Source organism: Mixophyes fleayi, chromosome 11, assembly GCF_038048845.1.
Source record: "Mixophyes fleayi isolate aMixFle1 chromosome 11, aMixFle1.hap1, whole genome shotgun sequence".
Taxonomy (NCBI): domain Eukaryota; kingdom Metazoa; phylum Chordata; class Amphibia; order Anura; family Limnodynastidae; genus Mixophyes; species Mixophyes fleayi.
The window spans coordinates 78,261,013-78,273,867 of record NC_134412.1 but is presented as its reverse complement, the minus strand read 5'-3'; positions in this window follow the sequence as shown (position 1 = coordinate 78,273,867).

The window sequence follows — 12,855 nt, the reverse complement described above, 5'->3', positions numbered from 1 at the left end:
ATATATCCAGAAGTCCCGTAAGTCTTCGTGGGAAGACAATCTTCTTTGGACTGCTTTACTGCGTCTGCCATTCGTCGATGTGGAAATCCTGTGACATCAAAATATCCAGCAGCACTAGTTGTATGTCTTATACGCCCCTACGTGTTTTGTCGGGATGACTTCATCAGTGGATCATTACAGTATTGATGTAAGTGTTTTATAAGTAATCCCTTGGACCAATCTCATTCGGTAAAATGGTACAGTTCTCCTCCTGGCTGGCAGGTAAGGCTGCAGTCCAGATGTACTGATGTCTGATGCAGAACGCTGGCCCAGGGGCAAATTCTGGATTTCAAGTGACGATGTCCAGGACTTTAGGCAGAGAAAATGTCACCTATATCTTTTGGTTTCAATGAATCCTGTAAGGGACACTGACCTAAGTAAGAGGTCAACTTTGATATAATTTTTTTAGATACTTACATCAATATTAATATCGCTGCTAGATATATATTGCAATCTTTATTAACCCTTCCCCCACCATAACCCTTGTCCTCTACACCTATCTCCCAATACATATAAGTCCTTTTAATAAATGAGTAGTTTTATGACAACAAGTTGAAACATTTTAGTATTTATATTGCCATAGTATTAAATTATATTTTGGTATAATAGGTCATTTTAATTATGTTTTTTTAAAAAACGGTCAGCCTGTAGATTCTGTGAAATGTCATAGCAAGGAGGGGAATGGGGACTGCTTGATTTAGGGCTGATGTTCTTTCTATTTTGATCAGTGAAATAATTTGTTGAAAAAAATCAGTCTGATCAAACAAGAAATAGTACATCTCTTGATGAGGATTCTGTTTCTTTAAAAAATTCAATTTAATATTTAATGTTTAGAGACATACCAGAACCATTATTTTTATATTAAGCTCTCCAGACAATACATGTCTCAAAAGTTAGGGTCTGCGTTTGCTTATTTTAGATTTTGTTTGTTTTTCAGATCAGTTATTCTGTGAGTGCTGATGTATTTAGTGATAAAAGTATCTATCCATCCTTCTACCGCACGGTTCCGAGTGACAATAAACAAGTGAATGGGATGGTTACGTTGATGACATTCTTCAAGTGGAACTGGATAGCTGCTGTTGTCAGTGACAACGATTATGGTGTAGCAGCTCTTCGACAGTTCTCTTCTTCTGCCATGGCCAGTGGGATCTGTATCGCCTATGAAGGTCTAATCCCAACATATCTGTCCAGCAACGAGACAAGTGCTGTGATTGAGGACATTCTGAGCAGTATAGAGCAGACTGATGTCAAAGTAGTGCTTGTGTTTGCATCATTATCCCAATCAGTAGCACTTTTCAAGGCGGTTATTATGCGCAATATGACAAGAGTATGGGTAGGAAGTGCCTCCTGGACCCTCGCACAAACAGTTCTCTCCATACCAGGGATTGAACGTATTGGCACAGTGATAGGGTTCTTCCCAAGCGGGAAAACTATTTGGGGATTTGATGAGTTTTTGAGAAATGTAATCTCACAAATGGGCTCACAACAGTCCTCAATTCTGGGAACCGCTGATGGCTCTCAAGGCATTAATCTTGAACAGAATAAAATCCCGATGATTTTAAGCCACCTCACAGCTTTGTATGCACCCAGTGTGTACACTGCAGTATATACCGTGGCTTATGCACTGCATAAACTTCTTAAATGTACCTCTCTAAAATGTAACAAGCAATACTCTGACATCTATACATGGAAGGTAAGTTGTGACCACTAATAATTCAACGCTATGGTGTCATTTTTATGGATTTTTTTTAAGCAAATGTTTCTTAGCTCACAACTTAATTAAAAAGTACAATGTAGTCTTCTACACAACAGCTTAAACTTTAATACGACCTGCCACCATGATGCTTATGTAATAATATGTATAAATATTTTTGTGTTCTGACTGAGCTACAGATGCATAGGCAAACCGAGGGGGGGGGGGGTTCCTAGTGCCTGATAACCCCCCTCCAAGCCGGGTGCACTGTATAATTGAGGTGGCTGGACCCTGGTCCTGCTTCACACAGCTCTGCTTGAAAAGGGAGAGCTGCGTGCACTACTGTTAGGTGCACGCATTGCCCATGTATATTATGGGGATAGGAAGAGTTGGAGAGCAGCCAAGCACTGTCTAAAATTATAGCTACGCCCCCATGCATGCTGGTCACGCCCACTGGCGGCGTGGTGTGGAAACCCCCCTCTACAAATCCTGCATTTGCCCCTGAGATGAGGGTATAGTTGTTGGCCTCTACTTCCCTCAGAACAGTAAAGCAGACTACATCGGCTACCTCATATATCTTGTGTCTATAGGGCAGTGGCACTCTTAACAACACTATCTTCACATACAGATCAAGAAATGTCTGCCATGACAATTTGGTTGCATGATCCAAATTATGGTGGCTCAGTGATTAGCCCTTCTGCCTCACAGCACTGGGGTAATGAGTTTGATTCCCGACCATGGCCTTAACTGTGTGGAGTTTGTATGTTCTCCCTGTACTTGCATGGGTTTCTTCACATATTAGGTTAATTGGCTGCTGACAGAAATTAACCATAGCGTGTGTGTGTTAGGGAATTTAGACTGTAAGCTCCAATGGTGTGACATGATCACTCAATTACACAGCTCCCCACAAGATCAGCACATTTATATTATTATTACCATTTATTTATATAGCGCCACTAATTCCGCAGTGCTGTACAGAGAACTCACTCACATCAGTCCCTGCCCCATTGGGGCTTACAGTCTAAATTCCCTAAGATACACACACACACACACACACACACACAGACTAGGGTCAACTTGTTAGCAGCCAATAAATCTACCAGTATGTTTTTGGAGTGTGGGAGGAAACCGGAGCACCCAGAGGAAACCCACGCAAACACTGGGAGTACATGCAAACTCCACACAGATAAAGGCCATGGTCGGGAATTGAACTCATGACCTCAGGGCTGACCCCATTTGAGGCAGCCATTTTGTGGGCTGAGCCAATTTTAAGCCTATCAATTCACACGAACTAGTAACATGACTGAGATATGACATGAAATTCCTAGTGAATTGATAGGCTGAATATTGGCTCAGTCTCATTATGTATAGGTGAAGGGTCCAGTGTACATTTTATTTAGCCTATTTTATTTTATTGTGTCTCTGTCAGTATTTGTCGATATATCATTACCATCTACCTCACCTATGTCACTGGCCCAAACATTTATCAGTACCCACAGGAATTTGGGCAATTTTAGTAAGCAAAATAACACTTTCTTTTTAAAATAACAGTTGCTGGAGGAAGTGAAGAAGGTGAATTTCTCCATCTCTAATACTTCATTCAACTTTGACAAAAATGGAAATATCAACACCGGCTATGACATTGTGACCCATAGTCTGTCTGAGAAGGGCTTCACAAAAATCGGATCCTACAACAACAATATGGATTTGAATAGTTCCCTCATTAACTGGAGAACCAAACTGAACGTGGTAAGAAGTTGTAGAATGTTGTTTATGTGAAATTATGTCATTATAATTATTATTATTAGAACATTTAATAACATATATGTTTTACAGAAGAATACATACGGAAAATTACTCAATGAGAAATTTCATCGAAATGTGCTGTAATATGGTCTAACAAATGGTCTATAATAGAAATTCTAATGTGTTCATTTATTATTATTAATGAAAAAGATTTAACTGTAATGTACATTCTGGCTTTATGGCATGCTTGCCAACTCTTGGCATTAGCTTTCCAGGGGGTCCAGGGGGGAAAGGTGGGTGTGTGGAGGTGGGGTTTGGAGAATCGAGTCATTGGCCCCGCCCCCTAAACGCTCATAGCCGTTTTGACCTATAACAGCAGGGGGGGGGGGTGGCCACGATGACGTGGGAATTGCGTCACTAAGCCCCGCCCCCTCATTTTACTTTACAGAGTTGCCGGTATCTGGGAAGTTGTCCTGCTCTCCCGGGAGTACCAGAAATTTGGGAGTCTCCCAGACATTACGGGAGAGTAGGCAACTATGCTTTATGGTGGCGTAAAAGGTAGTTACTACCTGTCGATGTCATTGTTGCTATAGCTGTTCACAAAGAAGTTTTGATAGTGGCTAAAACTATCCATAGACTAAATAGGAGCTTGGTGACAAAGCATTTTGTCTCCTCAAAATTATGATGGAGAGATGCTATGATCTGGGATAACATGTCCCGTGGTCCCATCTGGGGACATGTCTGTCATGTGAGTGGGAATGTTGGGATGAAGAGAGATAACTAATGGGAAGCCTAACTTTTTATAGCGCTAGGCAGCCCCTCTGGGGACATGGCCACGCCCATATTGTGAAGTGACCCCACCCCATGTCCAGCTACTGGGGACTTGCATGTTGATAGTTATGCAAACCGCATATGGAATGCCATTCTGTGGAATGGGGAAACGAAAGCGGAACTTAAATATTGTATTTCTGGAATTTAACACTTATCGGTATAGGAAATTCTGTCACACCTTCTAAGCAAGATCTGTCATGCCATAGGGGAAGATATAACAACAAGTTATGTAGCCATAACAATATATTTATACATCTTCAGGATAAAATTGTTCCATGTAGCCATGACCTTGGGATACAGGTAAGATGTATAAATAACAATACCACTAAGATTAACTTGATTGTACAGGAATCCAGGATGCATTACAAGTGATCCTTATAGCGTCAGTGTAGTGTAATATGCTTATTTAACAGGTGTCTTAATGTGTGAGCCCCACCTGAATGAGCAAGGATGTGTCACAAGTAACTACCTTGCATCCAGATGTTGGGCAATGCTCGCTTAAGTCAGTAAATTGGAAAAATTGGAGGTGACAAAAACAAAGATTCATACATACAACCTTTGAGAATGTCATATCTGCAATGACAAAACGCGTTGGCTAAAACTTTATTACCGTGGTCGAGATCAAGATGCAGGTTTATGTCGATCTCGATTTCTGTCTTTTTATCTTTGTTTGTTGAACATGTAAAAAGACTGTGCTACAAGATCTGAGAGATGTACTGACTAACGTCCGGATAAACGTGGGGAGATCCCAACTGTGGGCTGCCTGTCTGCTTGGGTGGCTATTAAGAAGGGGAGATTTCCCCCCCAAAAGCTAGTACACCTAATCGGATGAGATAGCTACCAATGTCTCTCTTAATATGATTTTTCAACTTTGTGACAGAGTCCAATATGATGCTCAAATAAGATCAGGATTTATCATGACATTTGCATATACTATTGATTTTACATCCCATTAATTAAGTGAACTGGCCGTTCAATTTGGATTATGTATTCTGACAGTGTTTGAAATGAGATCTGGGCTTGTGCACTTTACCTGTGATCGTGTTTCTGCATGATACCGAGCTCATTATTTGCATAAGGATTGCCTGTCTTTTTGGAGGAACCCGGGACACTTGGATACTAATTTATATTCATTGGTATCATTATAGTCTTTTGAGAATTTTATATTACCTTTAGTGTTGCATATTGTGTGATGTTTTTAACGTTGATGTTGCAATAAATAGTTTTTATATAAATTAATACTGCAATATGTATGCTGGTTATTTTTATTCTGCCCATGCATTTTTGAAAGATTCATACATCTCTATATCCAGAATTGACAGACAAGAAAGTGGTCAAGTATGATCAGAAAATAATAACAACATGTTCTATAGGGATATAAATACAGAATATATATAGATTATTTGCTTAGTACAATGCTGCCCTCTGTCACTATCCACTAAGAATAGTGTAAACTAAATTCTACCTTCCTGAGCTCGTCTGATACTCTGTTGAATGCACTGATTTCTAATCCTGTTTTCTCCAGGTTCCACAGTCCCAGTGCTCAAGTAACTGTTTACCGGGACAATTTAAGAGAGTTAAAGGAACCCATTCCTGCTGTTTTGACTGTATTGACTGCCAAGAAGGAATGTTTCAGTCCAGTGAAGGTAACCAGTTTAACCCTTGCCTAACATTTATCCTCTAACATATTTTTCACAGAAGAAGTTTCCTGGTGACAAAAGCAATGGGTCCTAATAGATTGGAATATGACTGCTGCTAATTAGGGAACGCGGCCACGTGGATTGAGGGAGTGGCCTGGGCAGCAGGGGGCGTATCTTGGGCCAATCAGGGGTGGAATTAATTTTTGTCCTGATTTTTACATTTTTTTCTCCAGGATTGATTAGAAGTATAAATACAGTACCAGATTTACATGATAGTTTATGTAGTAGAGATAAACTTATAAACATAAACTTATGTTACTGTGAAAATGGATGGCGGGATAAGAGTATTATTGGTCAACATAGAAACCCGTTGTCTTGATGTCCCTAAAGACCTTGCATTATTTTATAGACCTCGGTCTAGAATCCGATCACCATGCTGTAATCTCACTATTATTCTTCCTCAGCAGAAGCCTGCCTACTAAGACAAAGGGCTAGATTTACTAAGCTGCTGGTTTGAATAAGTGGGAATGTTGCCTATAGCAACCAATCAGATTCTAGTTTTTATTTATTTAGTACATTCTACAAAATGATAATTAGAATCTGATTGGTTGCTATAGGCAACATCCCCACTTATTCAAAACCGCAGCTTAGTAAATCTAGCCCAAAGTCTTATAAATAAGAGACGATATGAATCATTGGGGGAAAAAGATCAGTAATTTCAGACGATGTGTGTTTCACTACTGTCTGCTTACTATTCTCAAGGAACTAGTTATTGTAGAATACTTTTATCCCATGGTCCAAGGAGAAAGATGATGTAGATTAAACCTGTTTCTTTATTTTCAAAGCATAGAATACAGAACTGCATTGTAGAGCAACCAGGAAGCAGACTATCTGATATCAGGGGTTGCCCAGAACTTCCTCTTACATAGGCAAACCGAGGGGGGTTACCTAGTGCCTGGGAACCCCCTCCAAGCCTGGGGCACTGTATAATTGAGGTGGCTGGACACTGCCTCCACTTCATACGGCTCTGCTTGAAAAGGGAGAGCTGCGTGCACCTAACAGTAGTGCAGGCAGCATTGCCCATGTATATTATGGGGACAGGAAGAGTTGGGGAGCAGCCAAGCACTGTCTAAAAGTATAGCCACGCCCCCCACACTGGTCACGCCCACTGGCGACGTGGTGTGGAAACTCCCCTCTACAAATCCTGCGTTTGCCCCTGTCCTATATAGATACATTTTATATTGCGACATTATTAATGACCAATATGGTCAAGCAGGTATTAATGAATGAATTAATTAATTAATTTCTTCAACCAATAACATTCTCATGGATGACACCATTTCTAGTAGTTCTACAACTGACATAAACTTGCAACTAATACCACAAGTGTTTTTTATTTATTATTTATCTAGTGCATTCTACAGAATGATCGGTAGAATATGATTGGTTGCTATGGGCAGCACCTTCACTTTTCCTTTTTAAAAGATTTGATACATTTACCCCACAATGTCTAATCCCTCTCATGATTAATTTAAGTACTGAATGAAGATGAACTGAGCAGTAGTTTAGGAAAAAACACTGAAAATGAATTTAATGAAGGAGAAGTTCTTAAATGGTAGGAGGTTGGACTTTTCATGTGACCTTTACACTGTTGCACAATGCACCTCTTCAGATCTTTCTGCCCCTATGCACACCTAGGTGTACTTCCAGTTTACAAACACATCTCCTGCGAGTATGCAGGGTGGTCCCTCTAGTCCCATTCAGTGTATTTCGTAAATGAGGTCCATTATGTTAATCAAACTGGCTACTTGAAATAATACTAATGTTTGGTCTATCACTTTTGACTTCTCTTGCAGATGACTATCAGTGCCATTCATGTCCAGTGGGTCAATGGTCCAGCGTAAGGAGCACCAGCTGTAGCAATCCCACCTACATGTATTTACAGTGGAGCTTCATCTCTGTCATATTCCTCCTGCTACTGTCATTTGTCCTCATCTGTCTCATCCTGGGAACCCTCGTCCTCTTCTTCAAACACAGACACTCTCCGCTCGTCCAGGCCACCGGAGGTCACATGAGCTCCTTCGCTCTCGTTTCTCTACTGGCCGTCACATGCAGCATGTTTCTTTTCATTGGTAAACCTGTCAATATTGTGTGCCAAATGCAACAACCGTTCCTGGCTATGGGCTTCACTTGCTGCCTGTCTACCTTCTCAATCAAGGCCCTACAAGTGATGTTGGTGACCGATTTCAAAGGTGTTCCCGCTAAGTATCTAGAGTGGTTAAAAACCAAAGGAACGTGGGCCTTCTTAATCTCTAGTATTATCACCCAGGGCTTGTTCTGTACCTGGCACATACTCACCACAACCCATTTCTCTGAAAACGAAGAGGTTACTTTCCTATATAAAGTTCTCAAGTGTGAAATAACCAACATTCTTTGCTTCTTCTTGATGTCTGGATACAATGGAATCCTCGCTCTTATATCCTTCATGTTAAATTGTGTAGCCCAAGCTCCACCTGGTCAGTACAACCTGGCCAGAGATATCACATTCTCCACACTGGCATATTTGCTGGTATGGATCGTGTTTGTTCCTGTCTACGCTCTGGTCACAGACGAGAACCAAACTTTGTTGCAGATGGTAGTCACTCTTGTCAGTTCCTTTGGCATAATGTTGGGTTATTACGCTCCAAAATGTTATATTCTGCTATTTAAACCAGAAATGGCCTCAGATGAATTTTTCAAAATTTATAACAATTAATGGATCTTTATTTAATTTCCTGATCAATAAATATATTTGCTCCTCAAATAAAAACTATGTCTTGTGTGTTATGTTTACAGTGAATTGACCTTCAGCATGATCTCACACTGTGCAATATGGTTAAAGAACATTTAGACATTTCACACTTAAAAATGCTCACTTCTGTATTAAAAAACATGGATTCTTGGATTTACATATTGGGATGTATGCTGCCTAAGCCCTAAGTAAAAATTGCTTATTTCTCTGTTACGCTCGTTTGCAAATGCATGATAAGCCACTGCCACATCACGGCGCTTCTGTTAATAGGGTGGTCCTAACTCTAGACAATGAAAGTCCCTATATACTGGATCATACATTCATATATAACTTACCAAAGAGGTACTCCAAGAGCCTACAAATAGCAATATAGCACCAGCAATCCCCATCAGCTACTAACACCAGACATGCATCTCAAACAACAGTGGTAGTTGCTCAATCAATTGATAGGTTCACAGCAGGTGCTTGAAAGGGTGGGGTTATCCAGCAAGGAAAAAATCCCCCAGCAACACTGCTGTGAGCCAATAAAAGAGCATGCCTGTCTACTTGTATATGAAAATGCAGAATTCTCAGTTACACACATTTTCAAATGCAATATTGCTATTTGCATAACGACTCTCATTGTTTAGAGTTAGGACCACCCTATTAGCAGAAGCGCCGTGATGCGGTGGCTTATTATGTATTGCAAATGTGTGTAAATGAGATTTCTGCATTTTTATGTACAAGTAGAAATAGAAGCTCTTACTGGCTCACAGCAATGTTGCTGGGGGACTTTTCTCTGTATTTTTTCCTTGCTTGTATCACCTCTTCTCAAATGCAATGCCTCTAAGAGTCATGTTCTCTTTTAGATGACTGTAATTATGACTCTAGATCAGGCCTGTCCAACCTGCGGCCCTCCAGATGTTGTGAAACTACAAGTCCCAGCATGCCCTTCCAGCTATCAACAGGTTGTCTACTGGCAAAGCATGCTGGGGCTTGTAGTTTCACAACACCTGGAGGGCCGCAGGTTGGACAGGCCTGCTCTAGATAGAATGCAATTTCAGTGCAAAAGATATAGTATACAGTAAAGTTTAGAACACACTAGAGATTTTTCACCTGATTATTGTGCCAATCACACGATAAACAAATGTTATGTCTGACATTGCAATAGTGTGTACGCTCCCACGATCATGGTTTATCGCACCAAAGCACATCGTATTGTTTCATTTGATTTTACAACAGGACTAAAAATCACTATGAACAATGGAACGATAATAGTAAAATCAGCAATAAAAATAAGTATAATCCCGTTGATTATAAACTTGCGACCAGGGTCTACTTACCTCTCTGTCTGTCTGCATTACCTAGTATTGTTTTATTACCGTGTTTGTTCCCAAGTGTAAAGTGCTACGGAATTTGCTGATGCCAATTACAATGGTATAGAATAACAGAGATGATCACACCCTGAGGCTGGTAGCAATACCAGATATCAAATGTCTCACTGTTCAAATAACCACTTGAGGGCTTAATGTGGGCAGTATTCACATATAGACCTAAAGTCACACTGATCTGATTAAAGTCGCTTATGGAGACCGGATGAAATGGAGAAATCTATAACTGGGAAGATGAAACACTGGGTGTAAGGCTGCTTTCTGAGTTTAAAAAAGTGAGGAACCTCTAAACTTCTAGACAGGCAGCTTTCTTGATAAGACAGGTAGCTTTCTCGGTAAGACTGGCAGCTTTCTCAGTAAGACTGGCAGCTCTGTCTGTTAGACTTGCAGCTTTTCCTGCAAACCTGGCAGCTCTATTTAAGGAGTATACTGTCTTTCTCATCACTTTCACTTTCAATCTCACTGTAATGGAGTTGCCCTCACTGACTTAAGCTCTCTCTGTAGCACCATTCTCCACAGTACGCACTCTCCCAAAATCTCTTGCGCTCCCTGGCGGGGTGATTGGTCTTAGCTGTAATGCTTCTCTCTCCATATCGTCCATTTGATAAGGTTCTGGCAATGGCTCCCTTCTCTCTGGCAGCCCACCCTCTCTGGTCCAAACCTGTCTCCAGCTCTTAAGACACATCCCAAGTCTCTGCTCCTCGGGCATGCTGGGAGGTACAGTGTCCAAGTGCCCCAGCCAGCAGCTCCTCCTTCCCTGTCTCTATACTCCAAACACCCAGTCTCGCAGGATTGGTGAGCGCTAGTTCCGAAGGCTACACTAGGAATCAGCACTCATAAAGATTTGGACACAAACTGCGTATAAATCACAGGTGCACTTTAAAGAGGTTATACACATAAGCTGTGTTATATGGTGACTGGTGGTTTTTACAGTGTTGGTTGTGCCAATCTCTATGGCACTCAATGCTCCTCCCTCTCCCGGCTAATTACTGTCAAAACCAGTTGGAAATAAGTGTACTTTTAAGAAAGAACCGCCCTTCTCTCACTGAGGGCCTCATAGGCAAACCGAGAGTGGGGGGTTTCTTAGTGCCTGGAAACCCCCATCCAAGCCTGAGACACTGTATAATTGAGGTGGCTGGACCCTGCCCCTGCTTCACACGGCTCTGCTTGAAAAGGGAGAGCTGCGTGCACCAACCAATAGTGCACGCAGCATTGCCCATGTATATTATGGGGATAGGAAGAGTTGGAGAGCAGCCAAGCACAGTCTAAAATTATAGCCACTCCCCCATGCATGCTGGTCACGCCCACTGGCGGCGTGGTGTGGACACCCCCCTCTACAAATCTTGCGTTTGCCCCTGAGCCTTTAAAAAAGCAAACAGAAGAAATGTGGCCAGGGGGACAAAAGCGCTCTACTCAACCACACATCTCATTTAAGTAAATGTCATTTTTAAGTTTACATGTATGTTTTGCTTATGTTATGACCAGAAATACAAACCTTTTCTAGACCAGAGATTCACTTGTCCCCAACATGAAAGTGGTTATAGGCACTTTCATTAGGTGGAAACAGCCAGCCCTAAATGAAGCTGCTGTGTATTGTATATCATTAGCAAGTCACATATTTGAACATTACCAGCTGGAGAGCAGAGTACTGTACACAAATCCACCCGTGCAAACAGTTGCTCATTTTCATGCACTCTGTAATCAAATGATCTTCATTTTCAACAATTCCAATGGCACACATGAACACGATCCTCTAGTCCCAGTGGAGATGTCCGCCTTTGCTGTATTTACCATTGTATTAGTTGTCAATTATCAGCCGTCGTGGGCTCTGCTGAAGACAGACTTGACCAAGCCGACATTTTTCAGCCAACCTGGAGATTTCAAACTGGGTGGTCTGTTCTCCATTCATACAGAAGGTGACGTATCAGGCAACAGGAGTAGAGATGACACCATTGTCTGCAAAAAGTATGATATATGTCATTTATTTTTTTTTTGTCAAAAAGCTGACACATTTTTCTACCCGAATAATTTCATGCAGTGTTTCTTTGTATCTAATTGTGAAATTCTTCTTTCTACAGCTTGAGTCTACACGAGTTCATCGGATTACTTGCAATGAAGTTCACTGTGGATGAAATTAACAACCGCAGCCAGATCCTGCCTAACATCACCCTCGGATATGAAATATACGACACCTGTTCTAATACAGACGTAATCCTACGAGCAGCCTTGAGGTTTCTGGCTGAAGGAAATGGCACGAAGGCCCAGGTTCTTTGTAATTACACAGACTACAAGACGAGGGTGTTGGGTGTGATAGGACCTTCAACGTCAGACATGGTTATGGTTACTGGAAGGATGTTTGGGTTCTTCCATTTACCCCAAGTAAGTACAATAGCAGTGCTATGATTATGTTATATTTATCTTGGGGTTCATGGAAAATCTTCCCCCCACAGTAGTACTTTAAAATGGGTAATTTGAACGTCAGTAGATTGTGTGCCCTTCAAAGTAGAGGTCATATTCTGACCAGTTTTTCCAGGTCAGACTTGGTCATAGCCACTGATAACCTTTATGGTACAATATTTAATCTACTCCTGATTCATGGTGTACTTACTAGATCTAATAGAGTTAGATCCATATATTCCATCCTGCTACAGTATTAACTCAATAACTGAAATGAAGTGACTTTTATGACCTAAAGAAATAGCATGTCAAGGATTTTTCACACTGAGATGCATTTAAATCCTGAAA